This window comes from Mytilus californianus, unplaced genomic scaffold, assembly GCF_021869535.1.
Source record: "Mytilus californianus isolate M0D057914Y unplaced genomic scaffold, xbMytCali1.0.p SCAF_45, whole genome shotgun sequence".
Taxonomy (NCBI): domain Eukaryota; kingdom Metazoa; phylum Mollusca; class Bivalvia; order Mytilida; family Mytilidae; genus Mytilus; species Mytilus californianus.
The window spans coordinates 719,648-742,997 of record NW_026262696.1 but is presented as its reverse complement, the minus strand read 5'-3'; positions in this window follow the sequence as shown (position 1 = coordinate 742,997).

The following is a 23,350-nucleotide window of genomic DNA, read 5'->3' as shown; positions in this document are numbered from 1 at the left end:
ACCTCAGGATAAAAGTGTCGGACCACGCCTTTAATTAGCAAATACGTAATCTGTATAAATAGAAAATCAGAAAATCAAGTTTAATTGCAATCAGCAATTATACAAAGGAGTTTACTATGTTGAACGACGGCTAGAAAGTGAAGCGCTTGAAAAACACCAAATATATCGTAATACAAAATTCTACTTCCTGATTGGTCAATTTTGTCTTGCCTTATGAATATTTAAGAAAAAGTAATGACAATACAATAATTTCCCGCTTTTATACGAACCGCGGGAAAAATACTAATAAACATGCATCACTATAAAAATATGTGTTTTACTTGTCTTATAAAAGTATTATATTTTAGGTTGCGGTGCTTTACAACATTGAACAAAGCATTGGTACCCAGGCGTTTCACGTGTCTGTTAACATTGATCAAGAAACTTTTTACTTGTTGGAGACAAACACATGTGTAAAGTATGTATATAAACATGAACAATTCATTTGAAAATATTTATTTATAGAATACACAGTTCTCTCTAAAACCACTTACAATCTGTATAAATATAATAAAATGTGAATATCTGCATGGAGTAAACTCGAATTCTTCGTTTTTTTTTAAATCTTCATAATTAAGTATATATATATCAATAAAAAATAAAGCAACATATTCCAATTGTCCTTTTTACTGGGTGCATTTACAAACATTTGCATTTCCTGGAATGTGATTTAACAACATTTTAGACAAATATAATATTTCTAATAATTAAAAAAAAAAACCTTTTATTCCTTACCAACTTCTTTACCATGGCATTAAAATTCATAATATTCCAGAAAGAAATGACTGTTCCCGCTTTTACACATCCTTGGTTTTCAAATGTTTTGTTATGAGCGTCCGTGTTGATGGTAAATCTAGAGAAACGCTTAGGATACCGTTTATGTTATTACAACCACTGGGTCGATGCCTCTGCTGTCGGACTGATAGTCCCTGAAGTTATCACTAGCCCAGTAGCCAGTGCTTCGGTTCTGGCATGAAAATACGGATTTTTTGTTATTAAAATTTGCTGTTCAAACATTTTGGATTTTTTTCTGACTAAGGAATGTGTCTCCCTCATGCAAAACTCTGATTCCTTGCCCGGCTTTGGCTATACTTTTTTTTGTTCTATTTGGTTTATAGCTTTTTATCTTTTCTATAAGCTTTGAATTTTCAAATATTATGGCCTCGAGCATCACTGAAGAGACATTGATGGTCGAAATGCGCATCTGGTGCAGACAAATTGGTACCGTTTATAATATTAGGACGCATGACATTTATATAAAGTATAAGATAAAAAAAAGTCTGTTTCGATTCATTAGGTGAATACAAATTACAATATTTAGCTTTCGTTGGAATTTATAAACCAAAATAACTAACATTAAAACAAAAGCACATTTCGGGTCCTTTTAGAGCTGACTATGCGGTATTGGCTTTGCTCATTGCTGAAGGCCGTACGGTGACCTATACCTGTTAATGTCTGTGTCATTTGGCCTCTTGAGGAGAGTTGTCTCATTTGCAATCGTAACACATCTTCTTTTTCATTTTTACATATACACAACATGTACAAACTATCTAAAATAGCATTTTAGCAGCAAAAAATGCATTTAAACGCAAGAAAGATGGAGAAGCAGTTACAGTACATGCAATAACTTGCACAAAAACACACGTGGGAAACAAAATAACAAATAATAAATAAACTAACCAAAACACTTACGCAACACACAAAAACGAAGCATGTCATTACATTAATTTGTTTGTTTACTTCAAGAGACATAAATCTACTAACACACAAAAAACGTACATGTAGTTTCGTCAACAAAAAAAAAAAGTATCTGGCATATTTTCAGAACTCTAAATCGCTGTGCTATAAAGCAAGATGTGATCTGCTATCAACAATATTCCTGATTTGAGACAGGAATAGTACAAATACACAGGCTTCCTATCTTTAAAATTCCAAGTTGATCTATAATAATAATGTAAATTATTGGTGTTTTTAAAATTTATCGATTAACCAATCTAATATTTTTACACAGCATTTACTTTATTTTATTTATTATGCTTACTCATGTAACTATGGGAGTTATATGTTTTTTTATTTGTGTATAAATATTTCAAAATTATATCTTAAAAGGAAAACATAAAGAAAGAATTGTATACTATTACGTCAATAAGACAGCAACTCAAAAACAAATACATTTAGCAGTCTATACACTGTATTCCGTAATAGACAAATTTCTATAAAATAAAGTTAAACAGTTTATCTCACCGACTCTCACCATCAGAAATCATCTGCAGACAACAAGTCAAAGACTGCATTAGATATAGAAATATGGACACCTGTACTTCTGTCTCATCAAGCAGTAAAATGTGATTATATGTTCAACAGATGGCTTAAGAAAGGGAAAAGTGGAATGGCTCTTTTAGAAATTGGAATTCCCACTGGCTTTCAAGCAAAACCTGATGAAATTACTCGTGTTCCAACCCTTAAGAAGATTGAGGTGGAAAATAGGAAATTTATACTTTATTTTGATGAGGTAACTTATAGTTTCACTACCTTAAATGGTTATGGCAAGGATGCATGTGGCGAGGTAAAATTTGATTTTGTTATCCTGTCTGAAAAGCAATCAAATCGATTTTTGAAGTTTTTCATATGGCATTGATCAAAACTATGATTGAAAATCCTCTAAGACAATTAGAACATTATTTTTTTTAATTACAACTGTGTGAATCTTATCTAAAAGCAATGATGAATATAACACTTCTTTTCTAAAATTTGTGTTACCTATTTTGATTAAAAATCTTATTCTTAATATATTCAAAGTCTAATTCTTAATAAATTTGCATGTATCATTTTAACTTTTTGCCAGAGTGTTCCTCGATAATTCAAATTTGTTTTTTGGCCATGCAAACAAGTAAGTGCAAATTGTTCTATTGCATGTTAGTAAGTACAGTTTTTGAAATAGCATGCATTCGACCAGTTTATTAATGGTTCTCATGAGTAGGCGAATTTTAGTGCATTTTTTATATGCATCCTAAAATTGCTTTACGAGACAAATAATTGCAACGCAACTAGCAATAACATTTTTAAGACTGTCTTCTCTTTTGAATGATCCTTTATTGTCTGTTTTGTAAGCCACGTCCAGATCTGCACATATGATGAGTGAACACTTATATTTTGTCCTACCATTTACGAACTATTTAACAAAACTTACATATTTCTAACATTGTATCCTTGTTTTATAGATATCAGGTTATCCAGTCTGCATAAAAATGAAAGCCGTTCGTACAGGATTAGTAGCAAAAACGAAACCATCTGTGGTCAGAGTTTACGACTACTATAAACCTGGTACGTAAACACATTGATAAATTATTCAACTAAAACTAATAGCATTACATCAATATAATCTTAAGTTTTAGTGTTTAATTCCGAGAGTAGAAAATTATAGCCGATAAAAAAAGTTTTTTTATCCCGATGCATGTTTATAACTTGTCCGTTTTAAAGTAATATGAAACAAGTTTCTTGAAATTTCAATGTTTTCGAAATTTTTGAACGAATGCATGCATATACATATATACTAAACAACGTCTTGCATGCTCGTTTTTTATATTCATTATGTACCAATAACGTATTATCGACAAACAATATGTTATGCAGTGGTTGTTGATCGCAAGCTAATTAACTTTCGAGTTTGTTGCTGACGTTTACAGGATCGTGACAATGATAAACAATGAAAAAGAGCACATGGAATGTTGGACAGATAAGTGAAATGAATGAGCCAAGAAAGTGTTTTTATATCCCCCATACGTTCATATTTGTTAATTTAACTATTCCTTGACAGTTGTAAAATAATTTGTTGTATCAAATTTGTTCTTTAGGAATCTGTTATATCTATTTACCTTCCAGAGCATGTGTTGACATTCTTCCTTTCGCATTTGCGCTGTGCGATGGCCGAAGTTATAACGAAAGGTCTCGTAGTTAAGGTCACTGCATACGGGAAAATATCGGCGAATTAGTGTCTAGAAAGTCAATAATTCGATATCGGTACATTTATGAAGATTTTGATAAAATGAAGGATTCTCTTTCAAAAAAAGTTCATGTTCACTTCTTTGAGAGTAAAACTTAGCAATTCAAGTATGTAAAACATGTTCAACTTTTGTTAAGATTTTGAAGTTTCATATGACTTAAATTAATTTGATAAAAATCGGGTTTATAGCTCTATTTTTCTGGTTTTGACCGCAGAGAGCGATTGATGAATTCAAATCTAATGTATTGTTATTTTAGATAAGGAGTATTGTTTATACTAAGTTAACCTTTCATCAACTATTGATAAAGCATTAATCCTAGAATAGATTTGACACAGGAAATATATACAAATTTTACAGTAGACTAATGCTTTTCTGTGTTAATTAGTGAATAAATAGTACGTTGAATCTTTACTGTTCATTTCCTATTGACGTGACAAGTTTCCCACTCTCAGCATGTAATGAATCCAGGTTTCTTCTTATTCACTAAGAATTAAGCATTGTTTTCCACTTAAACAACTGTTTAACAAAAAGAGACAATAGTTTGTGTCATCAGCCTTTATGTCAATGTAACTTCGAGGCATGGTAAAACGATAGTTTCAATGTTTGAGTGATTATTTATTTATTTTCTACCAAATCATATGTTTAAGCTATATAATAACTACATCTGTATTCTTTTTAAATGTTTATTCAAGTAATGATGATTTAGCATTTTTATATTTAGAGCTCCAGTTTACGACGTTTTACCATTCTGGTATTCTTCAGAAGTCTAACATTTGTGACATTTGTAAACAATGCACACAGTGTAGACAGTGAGTAATTAAGTATTTGATTTTGGGGTCAATATCAGAAATGATTTTTTTAATCCATACAGTCAATGAGCAGTGTAAACTTCCAAATAAAACGGCTATGGTGTATTGGGAAAGGTTCAATGAGAAAAAGGTGTTTTGTGTAGTGGAAAATGAGTATTCATTGTTATTCGTTCATTAAGGAATTGTGTAATGTGAAAAAGCGTAGCGTGCGATATGGACATGTTTAAGTGGTTTACGCCTTTGTAATTATTTCGATTTTTTTTTCTACACATATTAAATGTTTCAAGCCAGTATTGTTCTATCAATAATAGGGAGTCATGAATTGTGTAATCAAGAATTAAGTTAGCGGGAAGTTTTTACGAATCAACACAGCTACAAATCCTACTATATAGTTATATCTTTACATATGCAGTGTTCGGTCAACCAATTATACAGAATATCTGTTTTAAACCTCCAAGAAATGCTTAAAAAAATCCTTGCAGACTAACGCATGAAGTGTATTGATTTTTATAGTAAAGGCAGATTGACATATAATGCCAATAGTGTTAAATATCAAAGTATTGTATATTCGTTAAATACGGAAATATATTTCTTTAACTATATTTCATACGAGAAGTTTCAATACTTGTCTTCCTTCAAAATACACTGTGTTTATTACATAAACAATGTCTACTCAATAACTATTATTTTATGCTGTTCTGGGTTTTTTCAGCTGATTTATTTTAGATGTAGCTGGATTTATTGATTGCAAATGGAGACATGTGTTAACATAGTGTTTAATAAAAATGATTTATGTTAAAATTTGCACTTTTCATTCAAGTACTTGAGCAGTCGAGGTTTCCTCTAATTTAATATGTATGATTCTGGCCAAACTTTACATTTTTGTGACATGTGGAAAAGCCGTACTAGTCTGATTTTACCCAACCCCCCACCAGGTTTTTACTTTGTATTTAACTAAACATTTCTTCTAAGGTAAATACACTTTCTTCTCACATAGAAAATGTGCAAACTTCAGTATAACACCTAAACTAAAGAAACTAATCAGCAATGAAATATCTCATATAAGCTGCATCTATAAATTACTCTTGTAACTAAACATTTATCCATTATATTATATCGTAAGCGGCTTTTTTCTATGTTTGAAGATTATAAATGGAGAGTCCTTTATCGAATGGCAAAAGCAAAGGCTCAAAAGCTCAAACACATAAAACTAATGTAAAACAAATGTCATATTTCTGACTTGGTACAAGTATTTCCTTATGTAGAAAATGGCGGATTAAACCTTGTTTTATAGCTAGTTAAATACCTCATTTGTATGACAGTCGCATATAATTCAAATATATTGACAACATTTTGTGGGAGCAAATCAAACAGACATAATAGGTAAAATTGTCAAAAATTGGGGTACAGCAGTCAACATAGTGTTATAATCGTAATCACTATAAAAGCAAAAAACTATTCTACAAAGGAAAAAAAAAACCGAAATGACATACAGACACTCTATACACAGAGTAAATTAAGCTAATATAAAATACAAGATTACAAAACATGACCATAATAGCACGCTAACACAATGGCGGAAAATCATATCATTTGTTTGAATACATGCTACTGTTAATTGATTAAGACTCAAGGTGATAACAACACTCCTATAGTTTGGTCAGGGAAAGAATTATTTTGATCCTATTATTTTTCTATTTATTTATAAAAGATTTGCCAAGTTTAAATGCAAGACTGACTTAGAGAGCAAATACACTGTATATAAGGCAAATTGTCTTTTATATACTAAATTATTAGTAATGCAAGATTGATATTGTTTAAAGCATAAACACATTTTGAATATAATAAACACATTATGACAGTGCAGACAAAATCAAACGGGAATAATGTGTCAGAATTATATACACATGGAAAAAAGTATCTGAACACCGAATTGAAATGCAAATTAAAGAAATGTTTTGTGATATAATTTATTGAAATAGAGCTAGTTAAACATTTTTTGAATCTCACCCGACTGTAATCAATAAATCTCGACTCAAAAAGTTCTAATCTGCACGTGCAGCTACTGTACCCGTAAACAATAAAACAGGTGTTTACATCCTAATTGTTTTCAACACTTTAAATAACCAAGTTTGTAAAGTTATGTGATTGACACAATGAAATGAGTCTTCCACAACTCTTAACTGCGACAAGATGGCAGATTATTGGCATGAGAGAAGCAGGTATGTCGCTGCGACAAATTGCACATTTTGTTGGTCATCACCATTCCACTATAAGTCGTATTGTGAATAAAAATCAAGAAACAGATGATGTTAAAGACATCCGGATGACTTCATTTTGTTATCCAAATTTTTTTTCATGCATTTTTTAATTTGTTTTAATGCAAATGTTATCATCAACAATGTATCAATATTATAATACAAATATTTTATCATATTCTATCCCAAAATGGAGGTTAATTTTCCAATGTTTAAAAACATCAGGTGTTGCAATACTTTTTCCATGTGTATAGATGATATATAAGCCTTCTAGCATTACAAAACGGATTAAAATTGTTTTGAAATTCACATGAAACATATTTTGATTGAGCTTCTGCCTATCTCAACAACATGTGTAACGTTATTTGGGTGTGGCATACAGAAATTATGAAACTTCAAGACATTTTCTAGGTACAATTCTTGAAATTACAAAAGGTTGTCGAAACAGCCAAGGGGGAAAATTACCAATTCTGTCACAACAATAGATAACTTTTATGGATACAAATTTCGTTCTCACTTACAATTATATTTCTTCCTGAAATAAATGGTATATCTCTACTAACTGGACTCAATAAAAGAATCCTTTGCTCAGGGTATATTTGAAAGTGGGTGGCCCATGTACAAATCAAAATTTTCTTAACCTATCAGTCAGGTAATTTATTAAAAGATCACAAAAACAAATAACTTTTAAAATGAAAGCCTTTTACAGAAAAAAATCATAATATTTACTGATGATACTGAGATCTAGATCTATTGACTATGTTAATGATATATGTAATAGGAAATCTAAAGACGTTAAATCTCCAAATAGTTTCGGCCAACGTATATTGCAGTTATGCCAGTCGTCCGGTCTACGTATATGTAACGGTAGATTCGGAACAGACAGTGACAAATTACATTTAACAATAAAAAAGGTAGTAGTGTTATTGATTACTTATTGTTTACACATAGTGAAATGTTCAAATCTTTAAAATCGTTTCATGTTGAACCATTTAATATATATTCATGTCATGCTCCAAAAGTAGATGAATTGTAGCATAATGGTATTTATCAGAATTACGGCCAATGTCATTGTAATAAAACTAAGTTTGATGTATTTAACTGGAATGGGGGGTCAGAAGATGATATCAGAAGTAAACTGATACTCAACACACAAAAGTTTGATTATCTACTAGGAAACGTTGTCGAAAACAGCGATATTGATAAATGTGTAGAAAGTCTAAATAATCGTTTAACCGATACATATGAACAGTACACGAAATCTGAAGTATCATTCAAAAAACAGTGCGAATTTTGTGAAAATTGTGATAAAGTACATAACTTTAATGCAGACAAGCTTTGGTTTACTGATGAATGTAAATTATTATACAGACAACATCAAAATGCGCTAGACAGTTCCAACAAATACCGCTCGGATGAAAACAGAATTAACTTTAACCTTGCAAAGCAAAAGTTTAAGTGCTGCGAAAACAGACTATTAAAGACAATATAAGAATCAACGAGGAAATATGCATCCGTCATTAAGGAAGAAAAATCTAATTCGTTAAGAATTTAAAAAAAACGTAAAACGCACATTACAAATAACATTTCCTTGGACCAATTCGAGGATCATTTTAAAAAAAAATAATGTCCAAACCCGAAGTGAATATTGGAATAAGTGATACTCTGGAAACCTTTTTTGAGGAACTTGATCTTTCGTTTACACAGAAAGAACTTGATTCATGCACCAAAAAAATTAAAAAAGAGACAAGTCCACTGTCATGATATAATGAACGAATATATACTTTTTGGTAAAACTTTATTGAAACCTGTCCTTTACTACGGAAACTTTTCAATAACATTTTATGTTCTGGAAATTTTCCTGAAATCTGGGTGAAATGTGTTTTAATTCCAATCTTTAAGAAAGAAAATCATGACGATCCTGGAAACTACAGAGGTATTTCATTGGTGTCACATTTAGGAAAACTATTTACGATTTTGATTAATTCAAGGCTTATAACATGGTGCAAGATTAACAACACTCTCACAGATGCACAGTTTTGATTCCTTCCTGGACGCGGCACTTCTGATGCCATCTCCTGTCTTCATTCTTTGATTTTGAAGTCGTTAGGAAAGGGTAAACGCTTTATTGTTGTTTCATCGACTATATTAAAGCCTTTGATAGTGTTTTTGGTGTAAAGTTGTGGTTTAGACTATTTAGATGTGGAGTTACTGCTAAACTTCTTACTGTAATTAAATCTATGTATTCAAAATTAAAAACTTGTATAAAGTGTAATGGAAAAATTTCAGATTTTTTTAAATGTAATACTGGCATGATGCAAGGGGGATCTTTATCTCCATTTTATACTCATTGTATGTTAATAGACGTGTTAGAAAAGTCGATACTACTGCTGGCGCTCGTGTTGGATGGAAGATGAATACAATATGATGTGGGGTTGTTACCCGGGTCTGGTTGGTACCTGGGAAAGAATAAAGAATTATAAATACATTTTCATAATATTTATTTTACATGTGGTATGTCGGCTTGTCAGCAATATAATGATTAAGAATTAACATACTGTTCATAGGTTTTACAAATAACATAATATCTGACATAATTAATAACCATATGATTGTACCTGATGAATAATTTACTTAATACATTTCTTAAACTCTGTTATGTCTAGGAGTCAATTGAACTTAAGTATTCACTTTAATGGGTCTTAAAATACTTTTTACGCATTGAACGAACTTCATTAATTAATTTAAATAACTTGTCATGACATTTATTTAATTAACTAATCTTTGTTTTCATAAAACAATATAGGTGTTTCCTTAAATCAAAGATGTTTTTATTTCTCCGAACGTACATTAGAACATTTACGGTAATCTATTTTTATCTTGGAAACTCTTCATTGATACTAATTCGTAATGAACTTGAGGGTCAATAAGGGAAAAATGAGATAAGAAAATAATACAAAATAATAACTAATTAACGGGTATAGGGCTACATAAAAATATATAAAAACTAATCTAATAACAAAGATATAAATGTAATAAAGTATTCAATGTATTTTCTACTAGAGCACAGCTCTATATCGAGGTATCACGTGAATTCCTTTGTTCTCTGAAGACACGTGTTATTCGTACATTCCCATCCATTTCAGGAGATAAACAATAATACACTAATCAACAAAACTAATACTTTCTACCGATAGTTTAAACTGGAGAATTGTAAATACTTAACGCTTTAAAATATATATATGTTCAAAATAATAGTGAAAATCATTATTAAATCAATAAAACAAACAAAGATGTAATCAGTTAAATTAATCAATTAATCAATTAAAATTAACTAAAGATTCAAAGATATCCAAAAAATTTAGAAGAAATTATAACTTTCTTTAAAATGAAAATATAATAAAATTTAACTTCTTACCTGGGAAAGAATAAAGAATAATAAATACATTTTCATAATATTTATTTTACATGTGGTATGTCGGCTTGTCAGCAATATAATGATAAAGCCCGATGCATCTCGCAGGATACACATGATACCGTAAACCACCTAAACAACTGTATTGAAATTGTAACTATTATAATATAATAAAAAATAGGGGTCCCTACTTTTTACAAAACTTCACTGTCTCACATCCTTCACCACTGAAAAAAAATGTCGTCCCGACATAAGAAAGAAAAGCAGATTCTATGACACAATTAACAACCTCTTTCTTAACTGATATGTTTAACCATTTAATACTTCACATCAATTTCTTCTTAGGACTGTTAACTGACTATTTGGTCTTTATGGATATCACCATAATGTAATCAAATACATAATAATGTCACTTTAGAAATGGCCATTTTCCAAAAAGTCATTTGACATTTAAGCCTATTTTTGATGACCACAGTCATACTGAAGTTTCATTCAATTGGTACTGAACAGTTCAGACACGCAACTAAACTGTACTTTCACTATATGCTTTTTGTTTCTGTCACTTGAGTGGTTTTAATTCGTTGTTTCTTCACACGTCTTTTCACTTAAACACAGCTGTTCTGGTGTAACAAAAAAAAACAGTTACTGAAATTTAATATGTTTGGAACATATATCGTGGCTGTATGAAACGGACATAAGGATGTTGATACGGTTGCTGATGTTGCGGAAACCATGGAACCGAATTAGGATTTAGATTGCTCTCCAAATGATTAGATGTGACTGTTGTTGGATTTTGTCGTATATGATTACTATTCACATCAAAAGTTTGTATGCTTGGCTTTCCGAGTGTATCGTATGTAAACCTTGCGGCAGGATGCCGTAACCTTGTTGGTTTGTCTTTACTTGTTACATTCTCGATGTTATTCGGTATAATGATTTCAGATTCGTCGTCTGATACAGCATTAGGAACATTGTCATTTTCATTATCAACGTGAATTCCATCGGTCGGTAGTTTTGAATATCTATCAGTAGATCGGACCTTGTACGTTAAGTCATTTGAATTGTCACTATCTTTTTCACAGACATCATTATGTGGTGTGATCGTAGATTTTTGTGTTTTTCGGTAATCGGTTTTCTTTTTGTCAATTCCGTGAGGACTTGTTGTACTTTCTAGTGGTAAACTGTCGCATTGCATGAGAAGGTTTCGATGTAGTACCCTATTTCTTCCGGTTCCGTTTTCCTTTTTAACCTCATAAACAGGACTTTCGTCATTAAGACGTCTTAAAACTACATATACGTTTTCTTCCCAATATGATCGCAATTTCCCCGGTCCTCCTCGTTCTAGAAGATTTCTAACTAATACACGGTCACCTTCTTGTAGACAGCTACTTCGCACCTTTGTGTCATATAGACGTTTTCCTTTAGTTGCAGACTTACAGGCATTTTCAGAGGCCAACTTATAAGCTTTCTGCATGTTTGATTTCCATTCCTTAGCATACATCGAGGTATCGCATGAATTGTTTACTTTATTTTCAAATCCAAAAGTCAAATCGATTGGTAACCTTGGATTCCGTCCAAATAATAGATAAAATGGTGAAAATCCTGTTGTGTCGTGACGTGTGCAGTTATATGCATGAACTACTTTATGACAGTGATATTTCCATTGACTTTTAAAGTCTTTAGGTAACGTTCTTAACATGGAGAGTAAAGTTCTATTAAATCGTTCAACCTGTCCATTACCTTGTGGATGGTACGGAGTAGTCCTACTAGCTGCTACACCTGCTTGTTGATGTAAATGCTTAAATAATTTGTTCTCAAATTCCCCTCCTTGGTCATGATGAATTCTTTGAGGAAAACCAAACTTTAATATAAAATCATTAAAGATTTTCTCGGCGACTGTCCTAGCTGATTTATTGCGTGTCGGATAAACTTGCGCAAATCTTGTAAAGTGATCCATAACCACCAGCATATATTCATAACCACCCGAACTTTCTAGATGTAAAAAATCAATTGACACTAGTTCGAAAGGAGATGTAGTCTTGATGGACTGCATTGGTGCAATTTCCTTTTTCCTTGGTATCCTATCTTTCACGCAGGAACACTCATAGTTAATATATTGTTCTATGTCTTTGAACATATTAGGCCAATATAATCTTTCTATGGTGAGAGCCCATACTCTTTCCTTTCCAAGATGTCCCATATCGTTATGTAGTTGTTTTAACACTAGTTTACGATAGTGCTTAGGTACGACTAACTGTTCTTTTATTTTTCCATCGATGGTTACTATTCTTTGTAAGATCCCCTTTTCATTTACCAGTAGTTTATTCCAATCCCTGACAAGAATTTTCTGTGCATGATTGAATTGACGTTTCTCGTGATCTGATGGAGATCTTTTATGAATCTTCAAATTTATTATCGGCCCTAAATCGAGATCCTGATTCTGTGCTTCGATAATATGTCTTAATGGTATTGTAACACTTGTCTGCAAATTAGTTTCTAATTTGTTTCCCGGATTTGTCAAACTCTGCGTTTTATCATTTGCCTGATCCACTTTCTCTGACATACATCCGAACGGACTTGATAATTTTTCAACTTCATCGTCTGTCATTTCAACGGTGCATTTTGATAGTGTTACAGTCCAATCAATTTCACCCTTGGCTTGTGCGTCTGCAGTTTGTAGTGTTGTCGTTATACTATTATTTTCAACCGTTTTAGAGCAGCTATTCATGTAACCTTTAAAGCAGAATGGCATCCTTGACAATCCGTCAGCATCACCATTTTGAATGCCGGGCTTGTAATGAATCTTAAAATTGAAGTCGGCAAGTTCGGCCACCCATCTGTGTCTTGTCGCATCTAATTTTGCGGTAGTTAATATATATGTTAAAGGATTGTTGTCAGTATAAACGTCGAACTCATTTGTGTAGTAGAGGTAATCCCGAAAACGGTCACAGATTGCCCATTTAAGTGCTAAAAATTCCAACTTCCCAGAATGCAGGTGATAATTTTGTTCCGCCGGTGTCAACGTTCTCGATCCATATGCAACTACCCCTAAACGTCCGTCTGCCTGTGTCTGGTATAAAACTGCGCCTAACCCTTCTTGTGATGCATCTGTATGTAAAATATAAGGCTTTTTGTATTGTGGATAAACCATTATGTTCGGCTTAACTAAACAATCTATCACTTCTGATAATATCATTGTATGTTCTTCTAACCATTTTATTTTTGTGCCTGACGAGGCCTGGTTCGTCGATTTGCCTTTAATTTTGCTCTTTTTCTGTGACTTATCATTGACTTTGAGCAAGTTGTAAATTGGTTTAAGTCGTTTTGAAAAATTAAGAATGTATTTCCTATAATATCCTACAAATCCCAAAATTTTTCGAAGTTCTCCTATAGTATTTGGTTTTCTTTCTTTTAGAGCAACCACTGCTTCCTTGTCTGATGGGTCCATTTGGTATCCTGTCTCAGATATCAAATGTCCTAAATATCGAACTTCTCTTTTAGAAAGTTCACACATTGAAGGGTTTAACTTTATACCCTTTTCTTTGAGCCTTCGCAATACAGTTCTAACATTCATAAGGTGTTCATCAAAACTACTACTGAATACTAATACATCGTCTAGATATGGTATGCAAATGTTATCTCTGATATCAGATAACGTTCTTTCCATGAACGATTGAAATGCTGCGGGTGCTCCAGTCAATCCAAAAGGAATTCTTATCCATTCGTACAAACCCCAAGGTGTACAAAACGCCGTTAATTTTTGACAAGCTTCATCCATAAATCCTTGATGATATGCTTTACCCTGATCTAGCACGGTGAACCATTGTTTCCCACCTAGAGAGTCTAATACATCCTGGATTCTAGGGATCGGTTGTCTATCGGCTATAGTTTTCTTGTTGAGCTCTCTGTAATCGATACAGAGACGTAGACTACCATCTTTCTTTCTCACACAGACCATACCACTTGAATAGGGCGAGTTGCTTCGTCGAACCCAATTCCTATGTATAAGATCGGCAAGATAATCTTTAACCTCTTGGTACAGTGGTTTTGGTATTGAAGTATATGACCTATTTACGGGAGTTTTGTCAGCTAATTCTATCTTCATTTTCAAGTCCGGTGCACAACCGACTTCTCCATCCTTTGAAAAAGCTCCACACTCTTCCCTAAGCAGTTGCTGTATTCTATATTTCTCGCTTAGCTCCAAGTTTGAACCTAGATCGATTGGTGGATCCCAAAGTTGTTCATTGTTATTGTCTTCCGATATATCTTGTTTGTATGTGTCTTTAGTTTTATCGTCCTTATCTGGTATGCTAAAAACGCCTTTAACGTTCTGAAGCATTCCCATATTTACTTTCTTTGGTAAAATGACATCATGAGCTGATGTGTTCTCCACAACGACATTAATTTTTGAAGTGCTACCATTTCCACATCTTACAAGACTTTCTTGGATTCTTAGTTCTTCTGGTATATCGAAATTTCCTTCTGGCATGAAAACAGCTGATGTACTATTGCTGGTATCCCTCACGTGCGCAATTCCCTTAATCACAGACTGTGAGTGTCCTGGAATAATGATATCCCTTTTCCCGTTTCTTACGGAGCAAATGTCCCCATTACTAGATTTGATGATGTTCATTACTGTGTTTATTCGATTGACTTTGATTCCCATCGAAGATTTAAGAATTTCAGCAGCATCTCTATGTTTTTCCATGTAATGTTCGATTACGTTATATCCTATAATCGGTTCATTCATGTCCGGATGAGAGCTAATTAGGAATGGCACTTCTAGACTATTTTCTAATTTTTCCTCTTTTCTTTTTAATTTGAAGTTAACTTGTACCCATCCCTCATATGGAATTTCGCTGCCATTTGCCGAACGGACCATTAGTTCGCCATCCATCAATTCACCCAATGGTCTGATTTGAATTTCGTTCATCTTTTCTTTCAGCCATTGAACTGGGATGATTGATATCTGTGCTCCCGTGTCCCATAGAAGTCGAAATTCTTTCCCGTTCATGGAGCAGTCAACCTCGCATTTCGATCCAACTAGTCTGACTAAATTTTTTTTTTGTTTTGATGAAAGCTGGAATACAGTTCCTTTCAATTCACTTACAGACACTTTCCGTATACTCGGATCCTGTCTGTCTTGTTTGTCTTTGGCTCTAAACCTATTTTTACATCCGGCTTTGAAATGTTCGGAACTTCCGCATATCCAACAATGAGAACATTGTCCTCCATTTCCTGATTGTTGACATTGCGGACATCCTGGTTTTCTCTCTCGTGTGGTCTTGTTTGCCGTATGTTGTTGTTGCTGTTGTTGTTGTTGTTGTTGTGGTTTATAGGCATTTGTGACTAGCTGTCTGATTTCTGCCAATTCCCTTTTAACTTCATCCTTAAAATCTCCGAAAACATCGCTCTCTTCTGTCGCTTCTATCTTGTTTACTTTACCCCTGGACCCTTTACTTTTTGCTAATCTTTCATTCTCTCGTAACACCATCTGATTTAGTGACGATATCAAAGTTTCGTCCCGCACATTTTTATCACTCAGGATAGGTCTCATTTCTTGCCTGATGTTGTCACTTTGTATGCCTGTCATAAGACTGTGTAGAAACATAGCTTGAACTAGATCTGGATGATATTGGTGTTCATCCTCAGTTTCATTGGATGCAAACATCACTCTCTGTCTTATATCAAGAGCCCGAAGTAGAAACTCTTGCGGATTTTCTTTTTGCGATTGTGATAAATTGCAGAGTTCTGTATATAACTCTGTCGCTGTCTTTTCTCGATAATGCGCTCTAAGTATTCCCCTCAAGGTTGATAGAGTCAAGTTACTCCTTCCTTCTAAGTAATTACGTAAACTAGACCCTGCAGTGATGGACCGGATTACAACTTGGATTATTTCTCTGTCATCGTATTCTTTTTCCGTTCCTGCCTCTATTTGACGAATTAAACTAGTGAATGAAATGCAAGATTTTGAGTCGCCAATTTGTCCAGAAATCTTGAAATCTTTTCTCCATAATGAGCATTTATCCTTTAATAATGGTGTTATTTCATCGTTATTTTTCTTTTTAAAGGATATTTCGGGATCATCAACCTCTTGTTCCTCGTCTTTAGATGTTTCTTCTATTCCTTCAGCTACCAGTATTTCAGTTGGTGTTTTACTCCCGATAAGATCATTTATTTGTAATAGGGTCGTGGTGCCTTTATCTTCATCTTTCTGCTTATCTTTCAATAACTGTGTGATCAACTTTATTGCCTTTACCTTGGTTAATTGAGAAACGTCCTCGGCAGGTATTTCTAGTTCGGTAATTAGGGTCTTCAAAACAACCAACGGTTGAATGTAAATCTTTCCTGTAACCTCCAATCTAAATTCATCCTTCTTCTCTGTTTCTTTAACCATGCTTGACTTTTGTTTGATCTTTCACTTTGTTGTCATATTTGCAGCCAACATATCCCGGACGAGCCCCCAGAAAATGTTAACCGGGTCTGGTTGGTACCTGGGAAAGAATAAAGAATTATAAATACATTTTCATAATATTTATTTTACATGTGGTATGTCGGCTTGTCAGCAATATAATGATTAAGAATTAACATACTGTTCATAGGTTTTACAAATAACATAATATCTGACATAATTAATAACCATATGATTGTACCTAATGAATAATTTACTTAATACATTTCTTAAACTCTGTTATGTCTAGGAGTCAATTGAACTTAAGTATTCACTTTAATGGGTCTTAAAATACTTTTTACGCATTGAACGAACTTCATTAATTAATTTAAATAACTTGTCATGACATTTATTTAATTAACTAATCTTTCTTTTCATAAAACAATATGGGTATTTCCTTAAATCAAAGATGTTTTTATTTCTCCGAACGTACATTAGAACATTTACGGTAATCTATTTTTATCTTGGAAACTCTTCATTGATACCAATTCGTAATGAACTTGAGGGTCAATAAGGGAAAAATGAGATAAGAAAATAATACAAAATAATAACTAATTAACGGGTATAGGGCTACATAAAAATATATAAAAACTAATCTAATAACAAAGATATAAATGTAATAAAGTATTCAATGTATTTTCTACTAGAGCACAGCTCTATATCGAGGTATCACGTGAATTCCTTTGTTCTCTGAAGACACGTGTTATTCGTACATTCCCATCCATTTCAGGAGATAAACAATAATACACTAATCAACAAAACTAATACTTTCTACCGATAGTTTAAACTGGAGAATTGTAAATACTTAACGCTTTAAAATATATATATGTTCAAAATAATAGTGAAAATCATTATTAAATCAACAAAACAAACAAAGATGTAATCAGTTAAATTAATCAATTAATCAATTAAAATTAACTAAAGATTCAAAAATATCCAAAAAGTTTAGAAGAAATTATAACTTTCTTTAAAATGAAAATATAATAAAATTTAACTTCTTACCTGGGAAAGAATAAAGAATTATAAATACATTTTCATAATATTTATTTTACATGTGGTATGTCGGCTTGTCAGCAATATAATGATAAAGCCCGATGCATCTCGCAGGATACACATGATACCGTAAACCACCTAAACAACTGTATTGAAATTGTAACTATTATAATATAATAAAAAATAGGGGTCCCTACTTTTTACAAAACTTCACTGTCTCACAGGGTCATCTCCAAAAGTATAAATACTTTATCGTTTTTTATTACCTGTATGGGCTTGTTTGATACTGCTGAAATACGTTATTTATAGTATGCAAGAAAAAATCAATCGAGCAATTTAAAAAACCCAAAATTAATGTGAATTTTAATATCAATAACGTGGCATATTGAAGATAATTATAACTATACATGTAATTTTAATAATTTGATTAAAGAATGCAAATCTTTATCTTTTGTGGAAAAAAAGGGGGGGGGACAAGTTTTGTATTTTATTTTCAGAATCAACAAATTCTTGCAAAAAAATAAAGAAACAAGTTTTTTGTCCCGCCTTAACTCCCAGTGGAAACAAACTATTGTTTGACTCTAACTCCGGAACGATTTAAAAACAATTCAGAAAAAAACAATTTATTTTGGAAAATACAAGTCCCCCTTTTACACAAGATGAATGCTCGATGCTATATTTTAAAATGCAAAATTAAGATTTTGTGGTCTCTTGTCTAATAACATAAGCATTGTATGATTTGGTAGCTTTTGTTTAATACGAAAATAAGTCAGTTTGTCTCTCGACAGGTCCAGCGGGGTGGGCTAGGTCCTGCCTTTTTTTTGTTATCTCTGTCCTGTCTCTTTATTTTTTACTCTATTCGGTCCTGCATTTTTTTTTTTTAGTTTATCCTGACTTTTTTTTACATAAATTGTCATTCTGCCTTTTTTTTTTTTTTTTTTTTTGCAAAATTGCTCATCCTGCCTTTTTTGTCAAACCCCCCTCCCATAAAAATCAAATGGCAGTTTCCTAACTTCGTACTATATTTGGCCTTTTCAACATTTTTGATTCGAGCTTCAATGATGAGTTTTTTTTATAGACAAATGCTCATATGGCATAATTTTAGTTAATCCTGGTATCTATGATGAGGTGTTTGCACAGTCATCTGATTTAACCTCTAGATCAATATACTTACCCCCATTTTTCTAGTAAGCAATACAACACGATAAGTATACTTTTATATAGTCAAACACATAACTTGAAGTGGTAAGTGATGGTTTCTGTGATAAAACGTCATGTTCTGTTCCAGTAATGAACTGGAACATTGAATATATCCGGTAAAATTTGACAAATAAATTAAACCTTACTGTTTTGGTTTTATCGATACCAGTCATCAAATAATTTCTGTTCTGTGCTATATGTATTGTGGTGACCTAGAACAGACTTTTATTTTTATTTTATTTTCCTTATATTTTTTTTGGGGGTTGGGGGTCAACTAACGTCATTTGCATACTTAAGACACTCAATTTGAAGTTAATTTAATTAGCTAGATGAGTCAGATACATGTACGTAATCGGGAAGGACGTTTGTGTAAGTGTCAAATAGATATTAACTCAGTATATTTCCCTGGCTGACTTTAACCATTGAGTGTAAAGATTTGGAAAGCTAATCAACTATTTGTACATATAATGTTGAGTTAGTATTTTGTTAAAATTGTCAAATAAGCCACCGACATTCGCTTTCACGAGTTTAATAAATGCTGTTGTAAATGTGTGTATTTGTTATTTCCAAGTAAAGAAATGTTGTTCTTATTGTATTAAGAGAGTTTATATGAGTTGTCAGAAGTTATTTCTAGTATTTCTAGTATATTGAATGAGTAATTAACGTACGTTTTACTTTATGTTATTAGATGTATCGATTACGTCATATATGGCGCAAATTTGTCATGTATTATTCAGAACGTTACCGTTGGGTTAATATTGTAATCGTGAACCCAAAAGTGTTCCTTTGTGAGCTCTCAACTGGAAGAAATAATATGTCTTGATTGTTTTAGTAACAAAAGTTTATTATTATAAGTATTTTGAGTCGAGGACTTGTATATTTTATGTCAGCGTTTGACGTTATGTTTTTCTTCCTGCTTAGAATATTTACTTCCGGGAATTTCAAATAAATACCAGTGCAACGTCACGTTCGTCAGTCTTTGCTGTGTTTACATTTGGCTTGCAGCAAGGCTCAGCCCGGGGGTTTCTAGAGGTGAGAAGCAGCGCATTTAGCTGTATGCCTCGCAGTTTATATTACAAGTAAGGGTCGTAGTCTAGAGGTAAGAAGCAGCGCAGATAGCTGTATGCCTTGCATTTATTTACGTTGTCATTGTAGAATTTATTAAGATGATCCCGTTTGGTCCGTACAAAAATACAAGAGAAAGAATGTTATTTTAGTAGCTCCGCCCCGTATGTAAATTATATTATTGTTGCTCGAATATTGTACATGTATGGAAACATATCGGCTGTTCTAGAAGTTTAATAAAAGTATCATTTTCTACTATTGATTATTTATTCACGCTACCAATGATGAGAGAGAACAGACAACAGATTTGACGGCCGTATTTATTTATCCCTTAGTTTAGTCACAAGTTTTGTGAGTTTATTCGTATTTGCTGCCTTTAAAACTATACAAAAACATAGCAAGAAGCAGAAATTACAACAATGGTGGCAGCGGTTTAGTTCTCACGTTTCAAGAAATTTGGCACGTCTATTTTTAGAAATACTAATGTGTATGGAACACAAAATAACAAATATTGTGTATGGAGTGCACTTAGCTCTATACATTATACTGTAATAAATAGATTATTTTGGAAAATACAGGAGTGCATTTAGCTTCTAAAAAATTTAAAATATTTATAAAAGGAGGTGCATTTAGCTTCCTAGAAAGAAAAAAAAATTATAAAGGAGGTGCATTTTAGCTTCCTAGCAAGAAAAAAAATATAAAGGAGGTGCATTTAGCTTCCAAATAATTATTTATTAGAGAAATAGAGGTGTAGTTAGCTTCTATTGGCATATTATTGTTTGTTTTAAAAATGGATATTAGAAATAGAAAAATCCCAGCTCCAAATTTTGGAAGGGGGGAAAGTATGAAGAATATAATTATTTCACAGAGCGGAACTGTTGAGCCCTGTAATTTAATAGATTTGGGTATAGAAGATGATGTTAATTTATCTACATCCAACCCCACAGTAAGTCCTATAAACTCGCCTGTGCAGAATACTAGGACGATTGAGGAAAGTAAGACGAATTTGAATAATAACGATATTATTGCGATTCTAATGGACATTCAGAGACAATTAAAAAATCAAAATGATAGATTTTCTGAGCTCAAGACGAAAGTTTCTGAGATGAGCACGCAAGTTAAGTTAAATCAGGAAAATATAGCTAAATTAGCAAGGGGTAACCATGTGGCTGAAAATAACACCAATACGCAGAATTTCAGTCAAAATAGCATAGGCTTTAACAGGACCACAACTGAACAAAATAACCAGATATCAATGACCCAACAGTTAGAAGCTGGTCCAAGTACTGACAACACTTATACACCACGTCCAGTTAGTACAAATCATGTAAGAGAAAGTAGTCGTGTTCAGCAACTACAAAGGGAAGAACCAAAACCTAGAAGTCCATTCTTTAATGGTAAGGGGGATTTCAATGCCTTCTGGACACAGTTTATTTTACTCAGTAATAGGTTTAGTTGGTCCAATGACAGACAGATAGAGGAACTAATTCTAAATTGCTTGAGAGATGAAGCCCTAGTATATGTAAATGAGCTTCCTATGCCACTCCATAAAGATATAAAATGTATTCATGAGGCTATGTCACAGAGATTTGGGGACCATATATTACCAGAGACTTATAGGACCAACTTGCAGTTTATTAAACAGAACCACAAAGAAAGCATACAAGAATATGCATCTCGTGTGGAGAGACTAGCAGGTAAGGCATACCCTGATGTAAATGACTTGAGTTTGCTGGACCGTTTCAAAACAGAACACTTTATTAAGGGTCTACCAGACCAGTCACTAGCTTATGAGGTCCTCATACAGAAGCCAGCAACATTGCAGGATGCAATAAATATAGTCACATGGCACGAGTGTTGTCGAAAAAATGTAAATAAAAACTTTAATGTAAGACAAGTAAATATCGATGCAAACTGTATAGCACAAGAGAAAACAGAAGACTTCGAGGTATGTAGGACGGAGAATCCAACCTAATATGTCACTCATGCAGAATTTAAAATGGGCATAGATGATTTGAAAAAGGAGTTCAAAATGGATGTTGAAGACATAAAGCAGGATTTAAATGAGATAAAAGATCTGATTAAAACTGAGAAGCAAGAAAGAGAAAATTTTAATCCCTTAAATAGACATAATGTAAGAAAGAAAGACCAATTTAATACAAACAATAGTAGTAGAGTAAATACATGTTACGCATGCCACCAAGAAGGACATTTTATTAGAAATTGTCCTTTCTCGAGAGGAAAAAGAGGGAACCAGTTTGGATTTACTAGTCAGGATTATCAGAAATAGTTGGGCCTATATAGCAGATAAGCCTACTGGCCAAATATCAGAATATTTTTGTGTGGATTCGGATTTTTTATAATGTAGATATGAAACTTGTGTGATTTTTTTGTTATTGATAAAATGTAAAAAGTGATTTAATGGTTTATTGAGAAGACTTGTAATATTTGTTTATCCACTGAGTATACAGTACACTAAGCACAAATATGTATAGATTGTTGCACTTTAAGAAATATATTGTGGTATTGAAATTGTTTTTAAGATTTTAGAAAAGAGGTGATTTTTTATCAGAATCTAGAATTTGATGGTCCTATTGGCGTTGTTGTCCTTAATGCAGTAAAGATTGTTTAATACTATTTTGGTGGGAAGCTGCTTTCGGTGGGTGTATATTGACAGTTTGGATACTTATAAGGAGCCATTTTTGTTTTGGCGGAGATTAAGTTAAGGCTAATCATTAGTGTAGATTGCAATATACATTTTGGTTACACCATGGGTATGCTGAGCTATAGTCTACACCATTTTAGATATTTCTCGGGGGAATACTGATGACCATTTTTTATTAGTTGTACTTTTGTACCTATTTTTATACTTATGTTTGTATGGTGCATCAGTATCGAAGATAGTGTATATATTTATACGCGGGGTACCCTTGTGGTATAGAACTTGATAGGACATTTGTTGGCTTATGGTTAGCCTGGTGTTTAGATGAAGTTGAGCTTCATGATGTTTATAATTCCAGCGTCTGATAGAATGAAGAATCTTGAATTGAACTTTAAATGGAGTATACGGTATTAGTGCTGTAACTGGATGCAAAAAAAGACTTTTTTTTATATTT